Below are 25,826 nucleotides of genomic sequence, written 5' to 3' on the forward strand. Positions count from 1 at the left end.
AGTATTTTTTCACCTACTTCCTATGGAGGTTTACAGCTAACACTTAACACAGCAGCTCAATAAATGGCTCAGAAAGTAGGCCAAGAGTCCTTGTTTTATCACCAGTCAGGACAGTGACACACGACTGGCCAGACTGTGGGTCTTCCTAACTTTCCAATGAATGTCACTGTAATAGTTACAAGTCAGGCACTCACGGTTCCCTGGCAACGTGGACATAAAGGTCTGAGGGAATCGCCGATCTGACCTATCAGAGCGAAACCAGCATTTCAATGGCAGGATTCTGAGTTTATGTTTTCTCTTCACAGACGTCATTTAAGGTCCAATATTCAGTCAATAAGGCCTTTCTTTGAAAAAGAACTTTATTAAGTGGTTTTGGAAAAAGGAAGTTTTTGATCAAAAACATTAGCCAAGAGTTCTATATACTAAAACAACTACTGTATTTCTTAAAGGGTTAGGAAAGCTAAAAAAAAAAAAAAAAAAAAAAAAAATCACCCCTAAATGGATTATCCTGACATGGTCTGGAGAAACTGCAACAGAAGACCCAGCCTCCAACACTCATTCACAGACCGAAAGAACCTGGTCAGGACAGCTCCCCCACAACCGTGGTAACTGAGGGACACATTTCCTAATTTTTTTCTTTCTTGTTTTTTTTTTTCCCTAGCACTAACCTTATCCACCTCTATTACTCTGGAATTCTCCAACTTAAATCCATAGTAAGCAATCACCCTTCTTCCTTAGTCTTATCACATACTGTTCTCTCTACTTTCTAGTGTCAATTGAAACTAAGCTTTCCGATAAAAAAGCCCCTAAGCTTTTTAAAATGGAAGTTACATGTTTTCACAGGTTCTAGAGGTAATTTGAGGTCTCATCTGTGTGTTCAATGATATTTTAAAATAAAAATTACTGCATTGAACATGTATATAAAAGAAATATATTCCTGCTAGACTACTGTCACCCCAATAAATTTAATTTAAAAAATTTAACGAAAAAAAGGAAAGAGAAAAGGGAAAAAAAACAAAGATGTGAGTAAGTGGTAGTATTAGTTCTAATGTCATTTCAAATGGACACATGTTGCACGCTCCCTCCTGGGAGGAGGCGCCTGTGTGCCACAGTCAGCACAGCCACAGGCGCTCTGCCTGCATGCTCGCATGGGCGGCCCACTTACTGCAGTAGTTCAGAAAAGAAGCACATTTTAGAAAGGACTTTCTAGTCATTTTCATTTAAAGAGAAAAATTCACATATTCTTGGGAGGTTGCTGATGGGTCCCCAGTTGTGAGAAGCACCATGCTCTGATTTTCATTCAAACAGTTATTAAAAAGAATAAACAAATAAAAGACCAAAGGCAAAGGTCTTTGGGAGGAGAGGACCCCTCTCTTAATTACTGTACTTACACATATTTATTATAGTTAGAGACTTGATCAATGCCACAAAAATCTCTTTCTGAAAACAAGTTTCTGCAAGTCTTCTACCATGTATCTAAGTTTGAGGGCATAATAAACATTTCTTCTTTAAGCAAACTTCTGGTCTTGAAATAGACAACCCCAGGCTGGGTTCAAGTTCAAACATGTATTTTTCAGAAAATATTATCTTTGGAAAACTCTCCAAGTCTCAGCACATGCTGTATAACATCTATCTTCAATGCTCTTAAATCACAATATGAATTCTTTCTATACTGTATTGTTGACCGTAGTTCATGTTTATGTGTCACTAGGTATTAAAAAGCCTGTACTAATCATCATTTAGTTGTGTGGAGTTAGATCCAAGACATGGTACCATTAACCCCATTTCTAGTTTTAATAATTTGCTCAATGATCACATTGCCTGCTGGAGTTAAAGTTCGAAGGTCCAGCTCCTCAGTCTTTGGAAAGTCAGTCAAATACCACTGAGTTTGGCTGAGTGAGATTGTGTAGTTCACTCTAGCTATCATGTTACAGAAAGGACACTCACCACGGACTTGGGAGGCCTGGGATTTAGCCTCGCCCAGAGCTGTGTAACCTTGGGCATTTCACTTCATTTCTCAGGGTCTCAGTCTCCCTAATAAAGGAGACAATATAAAGAATATTGAAACCTACTTCCTAGGGCAGTGGTGAGGATTAAATGAGATTAAGTATGTAGAGTATATCTGTAACTCTCAAAGATGCACAAATGTAACATGAAAAATGATTAAAACAAGTAACAACTTGCAAATGTTCAAAGTGATGCAATATTATAGAATCCTTATATTTTTTCAAAGAAAGAGAGCAAGGCAGAAAAATGCATATTTCTTTTGAGTCCTGAGAGCTACTTGTCCCAGTAGTGAGGCTCTCTGACTCTGGTAGAGAGAAGCTAAAGTTCGATACCTCCAGGCCAGGCCAGCCCTGACAACAAGTCATGACCAGCAGTGTGTTCTGATCCAACACAGACCAGCCTAAGGTTCAGAGAGAGAGAGAGAACTGTTTGACCAAGCTATAGTTTCCACTATGTCAAGTTGCACTGAAAAAAAAAAACTTGCCACCTTCTGGTTTGACTTTAGAAGCAGAGAAGTGCAAATAAAAACCACAATGAGATATCACCTCACCCCAGTCAGAATGGCTATCATCAACAAGACAAATAGTAACAAGTGTTGGAGAGGCTGTGGAGAAAAAGGAACCCTCCTCATATACTGTTGGTGGGAATGCAGACTGGTGCAGCTGCTATGGAAGGAGGTGTGGAGGTTCCTCAAATATTAAGAATAAATTACCATATGACCCAGCAATCCCTCTCCTGGGTATCTACCCAAAAAATCTGAAAACATTTATTTGTAAAGATATATGTGCTCTGATGTTCACTGCAGCTTTACTTATGGTGGCCAAGACATGGAAACAACCAAAGTGTCCTTCAATAGATGATTGGATAAAAAAGATGTGGTATATACAATGGAACACTATTCTGCCATAAGAAAAGATGAAATACTGCCATTTGTGACAACATGGATGGATACTGAGATTATTATGCTAAGCAAAATAAGTCAGACAGAAAAAGTCAAGAGCCACATGATTTCATTCATATGTGGGGTATAAAATTGAAAGCAACAAATGAATAAGACAAACAAACAAGTAAAAACGCATAGACAAACAACAGTTTAGTGGTTATCAGAGGGAAAGGGGAAGGGAGGATGGTAGAACAGGGTACACGGGGTCAAATATATGGTGACAAAAGGAGAACTGACACTGGGTGGTAAACACACAATGTGATATAGAGATGATATAGAAATGTACACTTGAAAGCTATATAATTTTACTAACGAACATCACCCAAATAAATTTAAAAAATAAGAAGATATTTTAATTATAACTACTATTCTGCGATATTCTAATTGTACACACACACACACACACACACACACACACACACTTTTATAAGATTCCCCAGAGTTTTGTGAGTAGATAAGAACATGGATACTACAACAAGAATTTATTTTTAGCTTCACAGATCAACTTGAGATAAAGGTTCAAAGTGATTTATGAAGAAGAAATGATAAATTGTTCAGCCATTTTGGATGCTCTAAAGAACAGCGGGCCACCTACATGGCTTGGGGAGGTGACACTTCCTTACCTCTTCACCTTACAATGTGTAGAAAGGCTGAAGAATGACGGTCACTCTAGTTTTAAGGGCAAAGGAAAAAGGGAGAAGACTGGAGTGAGAAAGAGGGACACAAAATACTAGGACTTTTAATTGGTACATAACCACGGAAAGTTACAAGCAAAATACAATCCCAGTATGTAGATTTCCATAACGGGATGTCACATGATATGGCTCTCATAAATCTTCACTATGGAGTGTGCAATGACGTTGATCTAGGTAAGGGTATTGTATTACTCTATGTACCACATAGCAGCCATTTTTCAAATTACTAATAACTTGATTCCTTTAGTTAAAAAAAATAATCTGACTTCAGTTAATAAATTTCTAGTTCCAAAAGTTATTTCAGAAAACAGGCCACTCTTTCCAGAACAAATGGACAGGGTTCTTCCTGCTGGTTGTTTTTTCCTTCTTCTTTTACCCAGTATTTTCTCTACCTGGGAACAAAGTAACTTCTTAGCCTCCCATTTTCATTTATCTTTCTTGAAAGGAATTCACATTCCTTCCTTACAAAGGGTAGCTGTCCTGAACTGGAAGACTCTAAAGAAAGATTCTACTCCTCAAGAAGAATGATTTCTTAGGCTCCCCAAAATTTTGAAATTGGAACAAAACTGGAGGTGGAATGGTCCTATATCTTCATGTAAGATTCCCCTTTTGAAAGGGAAAAATCACCTCATATTTGTTTTGACTATGTATGAAAACCTGTTTAAAATGCTGCCAATTTGATCAGATTCTGGACTGTCAACATTTTCTGAATGGGAAGAAAAACGCTATGACAGCCTGAGCCACAGGGCCACCAGAGGGGGCTGCAATATCCACACCCAAGAGTCATTTACATGTAAACTGTAGCAAGAGAACAAAAGTAGGCTGGTGAAGGTTGAATCTTGTAAAATATGCCATGGGTCCTCTTTCTGGACAAGTGTTTGGTTCCAAGAAGGTGACAATGCCAAACTCATGCAAAGGGAACTTCACGTGAAAAATGCCTATTCTGGGCACAGCAACCCTTGCCCACGTGCCTACTCACAAGGCACCCACCCTTCCTTCCTGAGCGCCTTCTCCAGAGGACACCAGAGGACACTAAACTGGGTTACACACCCAGCAACATGGGTTACACACCCACCAACATGGATAAGGCATGGTCACAAAAACACAGGCTTGAGAGGAAACCGAGTGCTTATCTGAGTTAAAATGAGTGAGAACAAAGAAGGGGCAGGAGAAATGTTGCTACGTATCAACTGAGCACTCAGACGAGTATCGGGTGGCCGCTCAGCACCTCCAGGTCATAGGACATGGCATCCTGAAGCAATCTGGACAGAGCCCCAATAGAGAGGGGTGAGGGTCCATCTGAGGGAAAATGGAACAAACACGTGCTTCCAGAATCAGAGCCAAGTTGCCCTCCCCTGAGACCTCAGGTGTAGGTCAAAGCACAGAGATTGTTACACAGGCCTGACCTTCGTGGGGAAACAGCTTTCCAGTGATTCCTCAGACACAACCTGGAAAGTTCCATCCCAAACGTTCGTTTCAGTACAGAGGCTGGTTTTCTGTGTCATTCATGGCAGCTGGTCTGCATGTTTGAGGGAAATTTGCCATTAGAGAGCATTTATGTTTATAATAATAATCTCAACCTGGACAGCTAACTAGAAAACCAGACTGGGAGGCGCTGAGTGCAGTGAGCCATGCGTAGCCTGGAAAGACAGAACAGTACTATGTGTGACGGCCTGGCCCTTTCCCAGGGCCCGCAAGGCCTGGAGATGCAAATCTTACTGCCCTTTCCAGCCTGGGGAGTGCAACAGACATTTAGTTTAAGGCAACAGGTAGGGAGGTAGAGGGAGAGGTGGATATTTGGCAAGACAGGATGGAATTAACCAGTTGTTGAACTGAGTGGTATTACCCATTCTTCTTTACTGGCTTCTGAAAGGGCTCCCTGAAAAGCTGGTATTGAGGGTCTGCTCTGTCCTCTTTCTCATCGTCTCCCTTCAGCAGGACGATGGCTTGACATGCTGCCCACTGCCACACCTACATCTATGACCAGGCTTGTCCTGGGATGGACTCATCTATGCACGGCCTATCTGGTTTCGCCCCATCCCATCAATGCCTTAGACTCAACATGACCAAACCTGAATGCTTCTTCCCACAAAGCCCTGTTCTCTCCATTGGTAAATGGTGCTGCTGTCTGTCCTGACCTGGATGAGAAATCAAATTTACTCTGGATTTCTCCTTAATCTCCGCTCCCTACATAAAAATAATTACCAACCTCTATTGATTTCTCCCCCAGTAACTTTCACATTATCGTCGCTCCTCCATCTCTATTGGTCCTGTTGTCACTTGCCTGGACCACTACACAGTATTTCCAGCCAGCCTCCCTGCCCTACTGTGAGTCCCTTCCAATAACCTTCCACATGGCCACCAGAGTCACCTTTCAAAAAAACTGGACACCGCTTGTCTGTGTAACCTTCCTAGTCACTCTCCATTATCTGCACAGGATGAAGGCCTGGTCTCCCTTCCATCTCACTTCTCACCTTCCTGCTTGTGCCAGCCCCGTCTTCCCGGGGGCCTCTGCCAGGGGCCGCTTTTCATTGCTCATCTGCCTGAGAGATTCCTACTTGTTCTTTCAAAGCCCTTCTCATGTCGTTTCTGTCCACGAGAGAAAGAGCTCAGCACCCCACACCGACTTTCTGCATTTCTTCTGTACTGTGCACCCCGTTGTTACAGTGATCACGTTTTGTCTGTTTTAGGGTGGATGTCTGTATTTTAGGGCCTAGCACGGACCAAGGCACACATACATGCTGAACGTGTCTGTGCAAAACACTGAGACGGAACCCTGGGCAGCCATGGCGCTTCTGACCCCAATGGCTGGAATATAGTCTGAGGAGATGGAGGGAAAGGAAAGGCGCAGTGGCCCACAAGTCTGAGTCATTACACTCGTGACACGGCTGCACACGCGAGGAAAGTCTGAACAACGCAGTCTGTCCACCAAGCCCAGGCTGCCTGGGGGCTCAGCGGTTTTGCTGCACAAAACCATAGGAAACGACACTGCTCTTCATCATTCCATTCAATTTTCTCTCCTTTCCCCATAGAAAGCAATAATTACAGAATACAGGACTCTTCAAAAATATGTTCCATTAGCTTTTATTCTCCCTTTTGGGTCCAGCTGACCCAGCCTCCTCAGTGAGGCTTCTCCTCTCCACCTCACACAGTAGCTTTCAGGCCTCTGAAGGCTTCAGAGATGTATTCTGTGGGCAGTAAACTGCAGGACGAGAGACACTGAAGATCACACACACACGCACCGACTGTGCTGTCCTGTCACGTTACACAAAAGCACAACCACCAGTGGGGGAGAGGAGAGCAGGCAAAGGCAGAGCCTACACTCATGCCAGTGTCTGGTCCCAGCTCGCGCTGAGAAGACTGACTGCCTCACCTCAGTCCTGGACCTGCCTGGAGGACAGGGCCTGACCTGCTGCTAGACCCGAGCCCCATACGCACTCAGTGCTGTGACAGACACAGTCAAAATGCATCAAGTGTGTCATATACGAATGCTGTCTGGGGCCCACGTCCGCAGAACTCCATACTCCGGGAACCTGCCATGAGACCTGTCAGGTAGGCTAGGTAACTTATAATAGAATGGCTGCAAAAATGTCACAGGCCCAAGAGATACATTTTGGAGTCTAAAAGAGAAATTCAAGAAAGCAACTGTATAAGATTTTACTATTTTACTTGTGACTTGTACTCATCAAAATCTTTTTGCACTCCCACTTGCAAACAGATCAGAAAAAAATCACTTGTGCTCCTGAGCCAGTCATTTAGGTAAAATGATACCCAGGATGTGCACATTAGAGAAACTGAGGCACAGAGCAGTTCAATAACCTGCCCAGGCCCCAGATTAGGATTAAATTAATTTGAATCCCAGTTTATAATTCCTCACTATGTCCTCTCACCTCATTAATAAAAGTTGGCCCCTTTCCCACTGGACAATTCGTTTTGATTCCAGGTTTTCTCGAGTACCCCAAACCTCTCCTTCCTAAAGCCATTCCCAGTTGAGACTCTTAGGTCCTTTTGCAGGCGTTCGGCCCTGAAGTGATGTGGACATTGACCTAAGATGGCTATGAGTATGTACAGCTAGTTGGCTGCTCATTAATTGCTTTCTGTGAAGTTTCAATGTTGGGCATATTTGCATTTGTGTTGAATTATGAAAGTGGAAGTGGTTTCTTCTCTATAATTTTTTCCTTGTCACTAAGCCAGTAATTAACTGCCTGTGTCTATAGTGTGAAGTAGTTGTAAATCCCGACCAATCAAATTCCTGTTGATGCTTTTCCATTTAGTGTCTTGCTTTCTCAGCAGCCACCCAGATGAGATAAGCAGAGACTTGAGTCAAAATGCGATAAACTGTGGTCTCCACAGCTCCCCTCTGCTTTATGACAAGCTTTGACACAGTCCTTGGCGCAGCTGCAGGAGCAGGGCAGCCCACTGCGCACCAGGGAGCCTCCCGTGCTCCAGCCTGAGAACCAAGACCAGACTACTTTGTAGAGAAGATGCCCACACTACCTCAAATCTGGGACTGCTGGAAAAACAAGTCAAAAATTTATTCTTTTTGCTTTTGTCAGATTTTCATTATCTCCTCAAAGTAATTTCATCCAAATTTCTTATGTGGTCCCAACATAGCAGTATCTGTTATAAAACGATTTTATGAGAACAGTGAAAAACTAATGTCCCGGGGCCGGCCCGGTGGCTCAAGCGGTTAGAGCTCCATGCTCCTAACTCTGAAGGCTGCCGGTTCGATTCCCACATGAGCCAGTGGGCTCTCAACCACAAGGTTGCCAGTTCAATTCCTCAAGTCCCGCAAGGGATGGTGGGCTCCACCCCCTGCAACTAAGATTGAACACAGCACCTTGAGCTGAGCTGCCTTCCAGATGGCTCAGTTGGTTGGAGCGTGGGCTCTCAACCAAAAGGTTGCCAGTTCAATTCCTTGAGTCCCACAAGGGATGGTGGGCAGCGCCCCCTGCAACTAAGATTGAACACAGCACCTTGAGCTGAGCTGCCGCTGAGCTCCCGGATGGCTCAGTTGGTTGGAGCGCGTCCTCTCAACCACAAGGTTGCGGGTTGGACTCCTGCAAGGGATGGTGGGCTGAGCCCCCTGCAACTAGAAAATGGCAACTGGACCTGGAGCTGAGCTGACTCCACAACTAAGACTGAAAGGACAACAACTTGAAGCTGAACGGCACCCTCCACAACTAAGATTGAAAGGACAACAACTTGACTTGGAAAAACGTCCTGGAAGTACACACTGTTCCCCTTCCCCAATAAAAATCTTAAAACAAAAAACAAAAAACAACATTTAAAAAAAAACAAAAATACCCCAAAAATCTAATGTCCCATTGAGACTGAATCACGACTTTACCTACTGCCCACCCTGCTTCTAGGCAAAAGGACACCATTTGCCCAGTCAGGGCCAGCACTCAAGCACAGCAGGGTCGGTCTACTGACTCAATAGGACCGGCTCCACATGGCAGTCAGCCGGGCAGCCTGCCAGGAGTCCGGCGGCCCTGCTCTTCTCTGGCCGCGGTTTCCTCCTGTGTAGAAGGGTAAAGGCCGCCTTCCTCAAGTTGATGTGAGTCTCCTTGAGGGTTGTGTATGGTCAGCGGCTACCCAGATTCCCTGAAAGGGGGAAAAAGCAAGGTAGATTTTATTTAGAGCAGGGAAGTTAAGTGCTGGCTATGCAGCCCACAGAGAGACACAGTCCGGTCTGCTGGGTGGTGGCTCGCCAAAAGGTGACAAGGGGATAAAAGGAGATGTGGATGAGACAGAAATAGGAGCTGAAGGTTAAATCTTGTCTGGGCCTCAATCTGGCCTTTCACCAAAAACACTTAACATTCAGGTTGTGCTCACACCCCCCTTGCCCCTCCATTCCTTACTCCTTGTAACTCTGCATCTGGTATCCCCTCCAGGGCTGCGAGACTGTTTTCTTAAGGTCGCCCCAAGACCCGGCTCCCGCCTACACTCATTCTCTTAAGGTTTCTGCAGTGGTGGACTCCCTGATCTGTGGGGCCTCGCTTTTCGGTACTTCTGTTCCAAATTCTCCTAATTTGGGTCCCTTAGACGTGTGGGCCGTTTCCCACTTTGTAGGCTCCAGCACTACAATCCCATCAAGTCCCACAGTGTGAATTAAATCAAATCTGTGAGAGGACTGGGGAACACATTCTAGCCTTGATCTCTCTCCTGCCGCCCAAACCTACACTTTTCTCTGGCTACAGTTCCCCTCCATTTGGTCGTCCCATGAGTGTGCTTCACACAGAGCTGATTGTCCCGGGCTTTCTGACTCATATTTCACTTAACAATGGCATCACCACCCTCCTGGAGTTGTTCCTTTCTGAAATGTTAGTATTATTGCCTCGTCCTCCATCAAGCCACTCACCACACAGGCTCTCATCTTTTACCGCCTGTACCTTCTTTGCACTGCCGGTTTCAGGGGGCCTTATTATAATATTTACCTGGACTATTGCAACAGCATAATAATTGCCTTCCCTGCTTGTCATGCAGGGTGGCATGAGGGGTCTCCGGTCCCACTCCCCACATAAGAATGCAGGACATGGTGAGGCCAAAAAGGAACACCCACGGAGCCATAGGTAGGGGAGTCACACCACTATATTCTCACTGGCGGCTGGGTTGGAGACACAGGAAGCAGGAGCCACACTAGCCGCAACCCGCCATCCACTTTTCTCTGCCAACCAACCTCGCTTGCTAACTGCAATCCGCCATGCTAACTGCAATCCACGCTTCCTAGCTCAGCCACCATCTTCTTGCTAGCCCCCATTTGCTGCGAGCGTAGCCACGGCAGTTATATTAGTGGCCAATGGCTCACTGGTTACAGCTGACGGCCAACTAGCCACAGCTGATGGCCATCCAATCACAGTTGATGGCCATTTACTACCTGAGCCAGCACCTTTCCGCGTGAGGCCGAGAGCTTGAAGACTGCACTCCTGGCTCTGTCCCCACACTCCACCCCTACAGGGTCTTGCCTCACAATTTATGCGACAAGCGTCTTCCGCGAGGGGCCCTGTGCGAGGAGCCTGGAGGTGAATGCAATATTCTGGACACAGCCAGGCTCTCTGGGCACAGCCAGGGTTTCTCAGCGCACCACCAGTCCTTCTGGGCACAGCCAGGACCTCTCAGGGCACTGCCACTCTCTCTGGGCACAGCCAGACTTCCCGGTCTCAGCCAGGGTTTTCAGGATACCGCAGTCTTCCTGGGCACAGCCAGCCTTTCTGGGCAGAGCCAGTCTCTCTCACATATTCTCAACGGCGGCCGGTCGAGACACAAAAGCAAACATCTGCCAGTGCCACTACATGGTGGTATGTTCCCAAGCAAACAGTCAAGCGGTCCATTAAATTATGGATGGAGCCCATTCCCCATAGTCCACAGTCATTCACCAGGGCTGTGCATTAGCCTCACAATGTGTGCCCTCTCCGCAGGGCGAGGGCTCCAAGTCCTCCCCAACCTGGAGGTGAGGGCCTCAGCAAGCACTTTCCCGCCCACAGGGCTGCAATGACCTTCGATTTCTCTGGCCTATGCTGGCTGGGGAACCGTCTACGTCTTCCCACCCCTCCATGGGGGTCCAGCTCTCCGGGAGCTGCTCCTCCTGGTCTTCCTGAGACTGAGTGTTCATACGCACAAACTGCTCCACCGCCCTTTGTAGAGCTTTGGCCAGCACCGTACCCTACTCGCTGCACCATGTGTCACACAGGTGTCACGCGGGGTCTCTAATCCTGCTCCCCACATAAGAACGCAGGACATGGTGAGGCCAAAAAGGAACACCCACGGAGCCATAGATAGGGGAGTCACACCACTATATTCTCGCTGGCAACTAGGTTGGAGACACAGGAAGCAGGAGCCACACTATCCGCAACCTGCTGTCCACTTGTCTCTGCCAACCAACCTCACTTGCTAGCTGCAATCAGCCCCGCTAATCGCAATCCGCGCTTGCCAGCTCAGCCACCATCTTCTTGCTAGCCTCCATTTGCTGCGAGCGTAGCCACGGCAGTTATATTAGTGGCCAATGGCTCACTGGTTATAGCTGACGGCCAACTAGCCACAGCTGATGGCCATCCAATCACAGTTGATGGCCATTTACTACCCGAGTGAGCACCTTTCCACATGAGGGCGAGAACCTGGAAACTGCACTCCTGGCTCTGTCCCCACACTGCTCCAGTCCTCCTGGACTTTTCCACTAGAGTCTTCTTCCAATATCATTAATCTTATGTTATGCCTCTGTTTAAAAATCCTTACTGACTTGCCACAGAACATAAAATAAAGTCTAACCTCTTCAGCTTATCATTCAAAGCTTCTAAATTTGTCCCCAAACCTCTCCATGGCCTGATTTCCCACTACTCTCCCCATGCACGCTACTCACCACACAAGAGGCCCTTTCTGTCAGCCCTGAGGTGAGTGGTAGCTGACGCTTTCCATTCACTCATCTTCATATCCCTGTACACCACTCAGAACCTCATTATAATCTGCCTCTTTTCGAGCTACGCCTGCCTTTGTCTTCCCCCCCTGTAAGCTCCTTGGGGGCAAGGCCTTTGCCCTATTCATAGGCATTTCTGCAAACCCGCACCAATATCATGATGTTTTATTTAGTAAATGTTTGCTAAAAGGCAACAAGGTGTTTACTGGATGCCTACCATATACATGGTACTATATTAGACAGTATGTAATACTATCTAAGGTTAAGGATATTAGATCAATAATATAGTAAGGACGTAAGGATTAATAAGCCAGGGCTGCTGCTGTGGGTAAGTTCAAGTCTAACAGTGTGGGGAGGAGGCACGTCATTCTTACTGCATAATTGTACACCTCGATAGCTAATAGTGCAGTGACAGCGAAATTCACTCAGCAGAGAGTGGGTACACAGAGAGGAGCTGTCAACATGTCCTCATGAGATCAGAAAAGAAAATTCACAGAGCTGGATTCTTTAAGAAAACAGAGGCACTTTCTAGGCACACAAGAAGAGAGTGAAGGCATAAATAGCTACCACTCGCTGGATGCTTGCTTTGTGCCAAATGGCGCTCTGAGCATGAGACATGCCACTATATGCAGTGATTCCTGTGCTGTTTCACCATGGCTTCAAGAAGGAACTACTTTCTCCATTTTACAGATACAGACACCAGGCTTAGAAAAGACAAGTAGCTGAGCCACGGTAACGTAGCCAGAAAGTTGCTACAGCACAAATTTAAACCCAGGTCTGCCCGACTTAAAATTAAGCCCTGATTCTGTTTTTTGTTTTGTTTTTTGTTGTTGTTGTTGTTAATTAAAGTTTATTGGGGTGAAAATGGTTAGCAAAGTTACATAGATTTCAGGTGTACAATTCTGTATTACATCATCTATATATCACATTGTGTGCTCACCACCCAGACTCAGTTCTCCTTCCATCACCATATATTTGATCCCCCTTACCCTCATCTACCATCCCCCTCCCCCTTACCCTCTGATAACCACTAAACTATTGTCTGTGTCTATGAGTTTCTGTTTCTTTGTTTGCTTGTCTTGTTCCTTTGTTGCCTTCAGTTTCACATCCCACATAGGAGTGAAAGCCCAGATTCTTAACCACTGTGTAAACAGTCCTCAAAGGTTGTGTGTAGGAATCTTGCTAATGACACAGCTTCCAGGGATTCTGATTCTGGAGGTGCGGATGGGGCCAAGGAAACTACATTTTTAATGAGGACCCTCAGGTGACTCTGGAATAGGTCAGGAGCAGGTGACAAGGCTCTTTCCAGGAGAGCAATCCAGACTAGATGAGTGTGTACAAAGCTGGGGAGCACGAAATAGGGGCTATTTATAATTTGTGCTGGCGTAATGGACTGCAGAGCCGAATAACTAAGGGTACCTGCTTGCAAGAAGCTCAGTGTCAAATGACCCAAAATCTCTAATTCCTTAGTTTTTGCATTGAAAAGACATGATGACTTATAAAATCACCTATAATTATTACTATTCTTACACAGGAATTATTTGCATATTACTATTTTGTAGGTCAATTTTTTTAAAGTTATGATCACACTGTTTGATATTCTGCTATTTTCACGTGACATTTTACAAAACAAGTTTTTCATGATTTATATAGTCTTCATAATTACCATTTTTAATAGCTACAAACATCCCATTGGGCTGATGTACCATAATTTATTAAATTGTTTCCTTAATATCAGGTACTTAGTTTGTTTCAAATTTTTGGCAATGCTAAAATTCTTGAGGACGCTAGGCTAGCATTTAGCAGCTTTCTCTCATAATTTTAAGGAAACATATTTATATCTTCTAAGTAATGAGAAATAAAATATCTAAATATGCTCAGGCTCATGCTTCATATTAAAGAATAATAACAATGAGTGATCTAAAGAACGATGAGCAGTAATTTTCCATTACTGTTAAAAACAATAATGCATCATTTTATTCTATTTTATAGGTGCTTTATAGTTTACAAAAGCAGTTTCACTACATAAACATATATGCATTAATTATAACAATCTTATAAGGTAGGTTAGGGCACTTAACATACATTCATGTGAAAGCCAAGCGAGGTTACAGGATATGCTGGGAACACACAGCAAGAGACTCAGAATTTGGACCCATGTCAGCTGACTCCCAATCTGCTTTTCTTGATCTGCGTTGTGATGTCTTTTAGTTTAGGACCAATAAAAATTATAAAACTATTCACATCGAATGAAAAACAGAATAAAAGACTGAATTATGTCCTCCCAAAAGTCCTATGTTGAAACTCTCATCCCTGATGTGATAGACTCTGTCCCCGACCCTGACCCTTAATCCACTACATGAAGACACAGCTGTCTATAAGCCAGGGAGAGAGTCCTCTTTCCAGCCTCCTTACTGGGAATGGGGCAAAAATACATTTCTGTTGTTTAAGCAATTCAGTCTACAGTAATCTATTATGGCAGTCTGTGCAGACTAAGAAACGGGTGCCAAAATGTAGAAGCAGCTTTCGGTTTGGGTAGAAGCTGGAAGAGTTTTGAGATGCATGATAAAAATGTCTACATAATCAATGGCCTGTTGGTAGAAATATGAACAGTAAGGGTCATTCTGGGGAGGTCTCAGACAGAAACGAGGAACATGTTCTCAGAAACTGGAGGTTTCTCAGCAACTGGAGGGTGCTTCTTACAAAATGACGAAAAACTTGGCTTGGCTAAACTTGGGTCCTGGTGCTTCGTGGAAGGTAGAACTTTGTGAGTGATGAAACTGGATCTTTAGCTGACAGGTTTCTAAGCAAAATATTGAAGGAGTGGCTTGTTTTCTCCTAACTGCTCAAAGTAAAATGCAGGAGAGAAAAGAATTGAAGAAGGATTGTTAAGGAAAAAGGAACAGAATTTGAAGACCTGAAAAATTCTCACCCATCCAAATTGCAAAAAAAAGAGAAAGCTTGTTCTGAAGGGAACACTAAGGGTGTGGGGGAACAACCATTTGATAAAGAGCTATATCAGGGGTGTGACTCACGGACTTAATCAGCCATCTCAGCAGAAGCTGCAAATAGAGAGGGGATTACACCAACAAAAGCACCGACAGTTTGAACTAAAGGGACACAGAAATTGGAATGGAATGAAAGAAAGTTGTAGGACTTCTTGGCCTCTACAGACTGGACCACGGAGCCATTCAGCTGCTAGCTAAAGTGCGCTATTCTTCAAGGAGTGACCCTGAAGGTATTTCAGAGATAAGGGCCCCTACAACCAACACAGGCCCAGGGTAAGCCTATTGCCTCTTAGGCTTCAAAGGGTAGGGCTGTCTCTCCAGATTTGGAAGGCCAGGGATAGACCACCCTGGCAGAGAGCCGTGTAGGAGGGAAGTCACAGAGGGCTGTGTGGGCAGGGCCACCCCAGTGGGTCTGGAGGGCATGGTGTTGAATCACAGAGCATTATTCTTTTTTTTTTTTTAATTTATTGGGGTGACAATTGTTAGTAAAATTACATAGGTTTCAGGTGTACAATTCTGTATTACATCATCTATAAATCCCATTGTGTGTTCACCACCCAGAGTCAGTTCTCCTTCCATCACCATATATTCGATCCCCCTTACCCTCATCTTGCACTCCCCTCCCCCCTTACCCTCTGGTAAACACTAAACTATTGTCTGTGTCTATGAGTTTTTGTTTCTCATTTGTTTGTCTTGTTCTTTTGTTGTTTTTGGTTTATATACCACATATCAGTGAAACCATATGGTTCTCTGCTTTTTCTGTCTGACTTATTTCGCTTAGCATTATACTCTCAAGATCCATCCATGTTGTCACAAACGTTCCTATATCATCTTTTCTTACCGCCGAATAGTATTCCATGGTGTATATATACCACAACTTCTTTATCCATTCATCTATTGAAGGACATTTTGGTTGTTTCCATGTCTTGGCCACTGTAAACAAAGCTGCAATGAACACTGGAGCACACATTTATGGATAAATGTTTTCAGATTTTTTGGGTAGATAAAACATTTATGGATAAATGTTTTCAGATTTTTTGGGTAGATAAAACATTTATGGATAAATGTTTTCAGATTTTTTGGGTAGATATCCAGGAGAGGGATTGCTGGGTCATATGGCAATTCTATTCGTAATTTTTTGAGGAACCTCCACACTGCCTTCCGTAGTGGCTGCACCAGTCTGCATTCCCACCAACAGTGTATGAGGGTTCCTTTTTCTCCACAGCCTCTCCAACACTTGTTACTATTTGTCTTGTTGATGATAGCCATTCTGACTGGGGTGAGGTGACATCTCATTGTGGTTTTGATTTGCATTTCTCTGATGATTAGTGATGTTGAGCATTTTTTCATATGTCTATTTGCCATTTGTATGTCCTCTCTGGAGAAATGCCTCCTCAGGTCCTCTGCCCATTTTCCAATTGGGTTGTTTGTTTTTTTCTTGTTGAGTTGCATGAGTTCCTTGTATATTTTGGATATTAGCCCCTTATCGGAGGCACTGTTTGCAAAAATCTTTTCCCATTCCGTTGGTTGTCTCTTTATTTTGTCGATGGTTTCTTTTGCTGTGCAGAAGCTTTTAAGTTTCATATAGTCCCATTCGTTTATTTTAGCTTTTACTTCCATGGCTTTTGGAGTCAAATTCATAAAATGCTCTTTGAACCCAAGGTCCGTAAGTTTAGTACCTATGTTTCCTTCTATGCAGTTTATTGTGTCAGGTCTTATGCTTAAGTCTTTGATCCATTTTGAATTAACTTTGGTACATGATGACAGATAGCAGTCCAGTTTTATTCTTTTGCACGTGGCTATCCAATTCTCCCAGCACCATTTATTGAAGAGGCAGTCTTTCCTCCATTGTATGTTTTTAGCTTCTTTGTCAAAAATTATCTTTCCATATTTATGTGGTCTTATTTCTGGGTTCTCAATTCTATTCCATTGGTCTATGTGTCTGTTTTCTGCCAATACCATGCTGTTTCGATTATTGTTGCCCTGTAGTACAAGCTAAAGTCAGGGAGTGTGATATCTCCAGTATTGTTCTTTGTGCTTAAGATTGCTTTGGCTATTCGGGGTCTTTTGTGGTTCCAAACAAATCTGATGATTTTTTGTTCTATTTCTTTTAAAAAATGCCATTGGGATTTTGATGGGGATTGCATTAAATCTGTATATTGCTTTGGGTAATATGGCCATTTTAACTATGTTGATTCTTCCAATCCATGAGCACGGAATGTCTTTCCATTTCTTTGTGTCTTCTTCAATTTCTTTCAAAAATGTCTTATAGTTTTCAGCATGTAGGTCCTTCACATCCTTGGTTAAATTTATTCCTAGATATTTTATTCTTTTTGCTGCAATTGCAAAAGGAATTGTTTTTTGTATTTCTTTTTCTGAGATTTCATTGTTAGTATATAGGAAAGCAATGGACTTTTGTACATTGATTTTGTAGCCGGCAACTTTACTGTATTCGTTGATTGTTTCTAATAGCTTTTTGGTGGAGTCTTTAGGCTTTTCTATATATAGCATCATGTCATCTGCAAAGAGTGATAATTTAACTTCTTCATTCCCAATTTGGATGCCTTTTATTTCTTTCTCTTGCCTGATTGCTCTGGCAAGGACTTCCAACACTATGTTGAAAAGCAGAGGTGATAGGGGACAGCCCTGTCGTGTTCCTGAACGTAGAGCAAAGGGCTTCAGTTTTCCACGATTAATTATGAGATTAGCTGAGGGCTTGTCATATATGGCCTTTATTATGTTAAGGTATTTTCTTTCTATACCTATTTTATTAAGTGTTTTCATCATAAATGGATGTTGTATCTTGTCAAATGCTTTTTCTGCATCAATTGCTATAATCATATGATTTTTGTCCTTTATTTTGTTTATGTGATGGATTGTGGATTGCGGATGTTGATGACATTGATGGATTTAGGGATGTTGAACCATCCTTAGGCCCGGGGATGAACCCCACTTGGTTGTGATGAATAATCTTTTTAATGCATTGTTGTATTCGATTTGCTAGAATTTTGTTTAGGATTTTTGCATCGGTATTCATCAGAGATATTGGTCTGTAGTTTTCTTTTTCTGTGCTGTCCTTACCAGGTTTTGGTATCAGGGTAATGTTGGCCTCATAAAATGAGTTAGGGAGTACTGTCGCTTCTTCAATTTTTTGGAAGAGTTTTTGAAGGAATGGTATTAGATCCTCTTTGAAGGTTTGGTAGAATTCACTAGTGAAGCCATCTGGTCCCGGACGTTTGCTTTTGGGAAGGTTTTGGATGACTGATTCAATTTCGTTACTGGTGATCGGTCTGTTTAGATTTTCCAGTTCTTTATGGTTCAGCCTTGGGACGCTATATGTTTCTATGAATTTCTCCATTTCTTCTAGGTAATTGAATTTGGTGGCATATAGTCCTTCATAGTATTCTTGGATGATCCTTTGTATTTCTGTGGTGTCCGTGATAACTTGGGTTTCACTTGTTCTTCTTTTTCTAGTTCTTTAAGGTGTAACATGAGGTAATTTATTTGGGAGTTTTCTTGTTTCTTGAGATAGGCCTGTAATGAGATAAATTTCCTCTTAAAACTGCTTTCGCTGCATCCCAAAAATTTTGGTAGGATGTATTTTCATTGTCATTTGTTTCTATGTATCTTTTGATCGCTCCTCTAATTGCTTCTTTGAGCCAGTCCTTCTTTAAAAGTATGTTTTTTAATCTCCATGTATTTGTGGTTTTTCCTGCTTTCTTTTTGCAGTTGATATCCAATTTCAAAGCCTTGTGATCAGAGAATATGCTTGGTATGATTTCAATCTTCTTAAATTTGCTGAGGCTCATTTTATGTCCCAATATATGGTCTATCCTTGAGAATGTTCCGTGTACACTAGAAAAGAATGTATAGTCTGATGTTTTAGGATGAAGTGCTCTATAAATGTCAATTATGTCCATTTCATTTAATGTGTCATTTAGGGAGGTTATTTCGTTATTTATTTTCTGTTTGGATGATCTATCATTTGCTGTCAATGATGTATTTAAGTCCCCCAGTATAATTGTGTTTTGGTCAATTTCTCCCTTTAGTTCTGTTAGTAGTTGCTTGGTGTATTTCGGTGCTCCCTGATTGGGGGCATAAATATTGATGACTGTTATGTCTTCTTGTTGTATAGTTCCCTTTACGATTATCAAATGTCATTCTTTGTCTCTTGTTACCTTTTTTACCATGAAGTCTGTTTCATCTGATATCATTATGGCTACACCTGATTTTCTCTGGGTACCATTTGCTTGGAGTGTCAATTTCCACCCTTTCACTTTGAGTCTATGCTTGTCCTTGTAGCTGAGATGTGTCTCTTGGAGACAGCATATGGTTGGGTTTAGTTTTTTGATCCAATCTGCTACTCTGTGCCTTTTTATTGGTGAGTTCAGTCCATTTGCTTTTAGGGAGATTATTGATATGTGAGGATTTCCTGTCATTCTATCTTTACTTTTCTGGTAAGGCTGTGTCTCCATTGTTTCTTTGCCTTTTTATTGTTGTCTATTATTTCTGTGTGGTGGTATTCTATGATGTTTCCCTCTGTTTCTTCTTTTATTTCAGTATATATTTCAGTTCTGGATTTTTTTTGAGTGGTTACCCTTAAGTTTATGTAAAAGAAAGTTTGATAATTAGAGTATTCCATTTTTTTCAGCACGCTTACTTTCTCCATTCCCGTATTCCGGTTCAGGCCTTTACTCTCCCCCTTTTTATGTTTTGGTTGCCACAAATTGTCCCTGTTGATGGTGGTCAAATAGCCTCCTTTAGTATTTCTTGTAGTGCAGGTCGTGTATTAGAAAATTCCCTCAGCTTCTGTATGTCTGGAAAGGTCTTTATTCCTCCTTCATATCTAAAGGATATCTTTGCTGGATATATTATTCTTGTCTCATAATTTCTCTCTTTCAATAGTTTGAATATTTGGTTCCACTCCCTCCTGGCTTGTAGAGTTTCTGCTGAAAAATCTGATGATAATCTAATGGGCTTTCCTTTGTAGGTTACCGTCTTATTTTCCCTGGCTGCCTTGAGGATTCTTTCTTTGTCGTTGATTTTAGACAGCTTCAATACAATGTGCCTTGGAGAAGGCCTGTTGGGATTGAGGGAATTAGGTGTTCTATTTGCTTCTTGGATTCGAGGATCCAGTTCTTTCCACGAGTTTGGGAAATTCTCATCGACAATTTCTTTGAATATATTCTCTGTTCCCTTCTCTCTTTCTTCTCCTTCTGGTATGCCCATTATTCTTATATTGCTCTTTCCGATGGAGTCAGAAAGTTCTTGTAGAGTTCTTTCATTTCTTTTAAGTCTCAAGTCTCTTTCTTCTTCCATCTGTGTAATTTCCAGGTTACTATCTTCGATGTCACTGAATTTTTTTCCTCCAAATGGTCTACTCTACTACCTAAGCTGGTTATTTCATTCTTAATTTCTTCTATTGAGTTCTTAATCTCCAGAAGTTCTATTTGGTTCTTTTTTAAAATTTCAATCTCTTTCATAAAATGCTCATAATGTTCTTTGATTATGTTTCTGAGTTCATTAAACTGCCTTTCTGTGTTTTCTTGTATCTCACTGAGTTTTTTCAGAACTGCAATCTTGAATTCTCTGTCATTTAAGTCACATATTTCCATATCTTTAAGTTCCTTTTCTGGAGACTTTTCACTTTCTTTCTGAGCTGTCTTGTTGCCTTGGTTATTCATGGCAATTACTGATTTATTATTTCTCTTCCTAGACATCTACAGGAGTTGGTTCTGCAACAGGTTGATAGGAAGAGGTCTTTCTTTTGTTTGCCAGTACTTGTTGGTAGAATGTTTTATTTCTTCTCCGACTGCAGTCTTTTTTTTCCTCTCTCTCACACGGTAGTGCTATGTTTTCTCTGCACTATTCCAGCGTCTCACACAATGGGGGTGGGATTCCATGGGAGACGGGCTTCTCCTCTGTTAATAGTTTTCCTGGGTCACAGGGCACAGTGTCCGTGTGGGTATGCGGAGAGCTTTTGAAGTTCCAAAGCTCTTCCTGCACCAGATTCAGAGCCCGTGTGTTTCAGCAGTTTTGTTTACTCCTGCAGGGATCCGCCCAGATAGGTGGGGCCAGGGGTGGGGTGAGTTGTGAGAGGTGGCCCAGAGCAATGGCGGCGACCACCACCACAACGGTCCTGCTTCCACAGCTCCCTCCCCTTTGCTGGCACTAGTTGGGCTGCGAATCTGTGTCTGCGGTCCACAGTTCTCAGAACATCAAATACTCTGTTCTTTTTATCTGACACTGCTACTCTTCCGCTTCTAGCACAGGGCAGGTGCGGGCAGGGCGAGCTCTGGGAGGGGAGGGAGGGGGCGGCTGGTCTCAGTGCCTAAGGCTCCGTTCTCTGCTCAGCAGTGAGGGCTTAAACCACCGTTTTCAGCCTTCTTCCCTCAGTCTTTGCTCCGAGGTCTCTGCCCTGAGCGTTGGGTTCAGCCGTGTTATATGCCCCTCAGCCCTGTGGGCCATAAGTGGAGCCCTAGCAGTCCGAGTTCTTTCCTCAACCACAGCTGCGGTAGCTCCGGGAAGCAGCGAGCTCGGAGCACTGAGCGAGGTCTGTGTCCTGTGCCCCCGCTGCTCCGTCTCCGCACTTCTCCCTTCCCTCCTCCCCCGCTCGCATGATTCTCCCACCTTTCAGTGAATTCCGTAGTGGGCCTCCTTGTCTTGCCTGTCTGCTGTGCAGGGAGTCCTTTGTGGAGTTATTGTTGTTCGATTAGTTGTAAATTCCAGGGGAGCTTTACAGAGGCTCGCCTCATGCCACCATTTTTAGAGAGGATTATTCTTAAGCCATAAGATCTGACGGAATCTACCTTGCTAGATATTGGACTTGCTTGGGACCCATCACCCCTCCCTCACTCCCTCCCTCTCTTCCTTCCTCCCTCTTAGAAAAGCACTGCCTATCTTTTATGCCTGTCCACCACTGTATTTTGGAAGCATATGACTTGTCTAGTTTCACAGGAAATTTGCCTCAGGATGAATCAGAACTCAAGTCTCACCCATACGTGATTTATATGATATTTATATGAGACTTTGGACTTTAGAGTTGACATTGGAATGAGTTAAGATCCCTGGGGCTGTTGGCATGGACTGAACGTATTTTGCATGTAATAAGGACATAATATGCTGGAGGGGGCACGAGAAAATGTTATGAACAGAATTGTGAGCCCCCAAATCCATATGTTGAAGTGCTATTAGGACATAGGGACTACAAAGAGGTAAGTGAGGTTAAATGAGGTCATAAGTGTGGGGCCCAGATATGGATAAGAGACACCAGAGAGCCCCCAGCCCCCTGCCATGTGAGGACACCAGGAGAAGGCAGCCACCTGCAAGCCAGAAAGACAGGCTTCACCAGAAATGGAATCACCCAGAACCTTGATGTTGGATTTTTCAACCTTAAGAACTGTGAGAAAATACATTTCTGTTATTTAAGCCATTCATTTTATGGTATTTTGTTATGGCAGCCTGAGCATACTAAGACAACCTCCAAAGTAAAGATCTTAGTGTTCTATTACTGCAGTGGATTTGGTATTTAAGAGGTAGTAACCTTCGGTTTATAAATTGCTAAGTTCTAGCACTGACTTCCTTTTGTAACATTATTAAGTAGTCCCTTCAAGAGACAGTCATACCAATAAATGGAAGCATATACGGTGCTCATGGATTAGAAAAATTAACATCTTTAAAATGTCCATCCTACCCAAAGCAATCTACAGATTCAATGCAATCCTTATCAGAATACCAATGGCATTTTTCACAGAACTGGAAGAAATAATCCTAAAATTTATATGGAACCACAAAGACCCTGAAGACCCACAGTAATCATGACAAAGAACAAAGTTAGAGGTATCATACTGCCTGACAGCAAACTATACTTCAAGGCCATAGTAATCGAAACAGCATGGTACTGGCATAAAAACACACAGAGATCAGTGGAACAGAACAGAGAGCCCAGAAATAAATCCAGGCCTATATGGTCAATCAATCTATGACAAAAGAGGCAAGAACACACAATGTGGTGAAGATAGTCTGTTCAATAATTGGTGCTGGAAAAACTAGACAGACACAAGCAAAAAAATGAAACTAGACCTCCTTCTTACATCATATACAAGAATAAACTCAAAATGGATTAAAGACTTAAATGACCTGAAACTATGATACTCCAGAAGAATACATAGGCAGTAATTTCTCTGACATTGGTCTTAGCAGTACTTTTTTGATTATGTTTTCTAGGGCAAAGACAACAAAAACAAAAATACACAAGTGTGACTGCATCAAACTAAAAAGCTTTTGCACCGCAAAGAAAAGCATAAACAAACCTACTGAATGGGAGAATATATTTGCAAATGATATATCTGATAAGGGGTTAATATCCAAACTATATAAAGAACTCATACAACTTAACACCAAAAAACCCCCAAACAATCCCATTAAAAATGGGCAGAGGACCTGAACAGACATTTCTCCAAAGAGGACATACAGATGGCCAACAGACATATGAAAAGATGTTTAACATCATGAATCATCAGAGAAATGCAAATAAAAACCACAATGAGATACCACCTCACTACTGTCAGAATGGGTATCATCAATAAATCAACAAACAACAAGTGTTGGCGTGGATGTGGGGAAAAGGGACCCCTTGTGCCCTGTTGGTGGCATTGGGAGATTGGGGCAGCCACTATGGAAAACAGCATGGAGGTTCCTCAAAAAATTAAAAATAGAACTCCCATATGACCCAGCAATCCCACTTCTGGGCATTTACCTGAAGAAATCCAAAACATTAATTTGAAAAGATATATGCACCCCTATATTCACTGCAGCACTAGTTACAATAGCCAAGATATAGAAGCAACCTAAGTGTCCATTGATAGACAATCAGATAAAGAAGATGTGGTACCTATATACACTGGAGTAGTATTCTGCCATAAAGAAGAATGACAACATGGATGGACCTAGAGAAATAAGTGAAATCAGTGAAATAAGTCAGACTGAGAAAGACAAATACCATATGTTTTGCTCATATGTGGAATCTAAAAAACAAAAAAACAAAATCAGGTACAGAGAACAGACTGATGGTTGCCAGATGGGAAGGGGGTTGGGAAAAAGGTGAAGGGATTAAGGAGTACAAATTGGTAGCTACACGATAGTCATGGGATGTAAAGTACAGCACAGGGAATATGGTCAATAATATGATAATAACTATGTAAGGTGCCAGGTGGGTACTAGACTAGTCAGGGGATCAGGACCGCTCCGTAAGATATATAAATGTGTAACCATATGCTGTACTCCTGCAGCTAATATGTCAACTGTAATTGAAAAATAAATTTTAAAAAGAGAGACAGTCATGCCTGTTAGCCTATTCTAAACTCTGTTAGTGTGGGAAGGGATACTTTCGGAAGACAAACAGTACAGTATGAGCCAGCTACTAGTCTCTTGCTTACCTCTGCAAAGGAAGGGCTCACGGTGTCCTAGGAGTTTGTTTCTCTGAGGTTGTACAATCCACTGGGTACTTGTAGAAAAGCCCAGAGGGTCTTGATGTAAAAAAAACCCCTCTCTTGTGTCTCCAGCAGCTCCCTGTAACAGCCACCTGCCCCCTGTCCTTGGCGGAATGCTTCTGCATCCTTACAGGCAAAGCAATCAGCACTAGACCACTGATTTCAGAAGGAGACGACATCGCATGGAAATAATACATACCTTAGTCAAGTCCCACTTCTCAATTGTTTTGAAATAACATATATTTCAATGCCCCTTTCTGAAATAGGCGATCTTGTATTGTAGCAATAAGATAATAAGATAATCCAAGGTAGATGAGGCCCCATTACCCTAATTGACATAACAGCTCTTGAATGCTACACAGAATCTCAAAATGCCATTTTAGGCTCAACAGTAATGTGTTAACTTGAATCCAGATCCTCTCTCTGGAGTTTACCCCTCAACTGAATTTAAAAAGTGTGGGCTGAGGCACAGGGTCACTCTGGCAGGGCCACTAGACAGCCAAACGGTGCAGGTGCCGCGACTGCAGAGAGCAGCCAGCTAAAGGTCTGGTCCAAATGAGCGCTGTGATTGACAGGTAAGGGCAATAGTGTGGCCTGTCCAGTAATTTCCTAAGACACCACCTGGTCTTTCTAAGCCAAGTTAACACATAGGAGTCATTTAAGGATGCTAACTGCTTTTGGACCAGTGAGTAGAATCAGCAAGAAGGGACTGTGGGAATAGAGAACATCACCTTCAGTTTGCATAGAGCTTTGTGTTTTTAGAAACTCTTTCATCCTAACTTTACTAACCACTGTCACTGTAATAAACTTTAATTAAAAAAAAGAGAAAGATTAAAAAAAAGAAAAATAAGAAACAAAACATATGATGAGAAGGAAACAAAACACCTCCTTCATCCTAACCTCCGTCTGACAAACTAGACGGATTAACACTGTAAACATCTAGGAGGAGGAGCCTGAAGCTTCAGTATCGTTCCTCAAGTACCCTGGAGACGAGTCTAAGGAGTAGTGAGATAAATGAACACTCACTAGGGACACTCTGTTCTCTTTGAGCCAAACAGCCCCAGAGGTGGCTGCCATTATCACACTCTTTTAAAACTGAGGAAGTTGGGACTCAGAGCAGCAATTTGTGACAAAGCGACTAAGTGCCAGAACCAGAATGTGAGCCCAGATCGTTCAGACTTCCGAGTCCATGCTTTCTGTAGCACATTGATAACGCCTGTGACGCTGGCACAGTAAATGGAACTGGACAAGTTCCTGACGTGAGTTTTA

At 42.8% G+C, this 25,826-nt stretch overlaps 1 protein-coding gene across 15 annotated transcripts in view; it reads right to left on the reverse strand.

Moving 5' to 3' along the window:
* Positions 1–25,826, reverse strand: part of PEAK1 (pseudopodium enriched atypical kinase 1) — a 346,674-nt gene that overhangs the window by 6,936 nt on the left and 313,912 nt on the right. The window lies entirely within an intron of this gene.

The sequence above is a fragment of the Rhinolophus sinicus genome, chromosome 3 (assembly GCF_057876585.1).
Source record: "Rhinolophus sinicus isolate RSI-liver-muscle chromosome 3, RSI-T2T, whole genome shotgun sequence".
In the NCBI taxonomy this organism is placed as follows: Eukaryota; Metazoa; Chordata; class Mammalia; order Chiroptera; family Rhinolophidae; genus Rhinolophus; species Rhinolophus sinicus.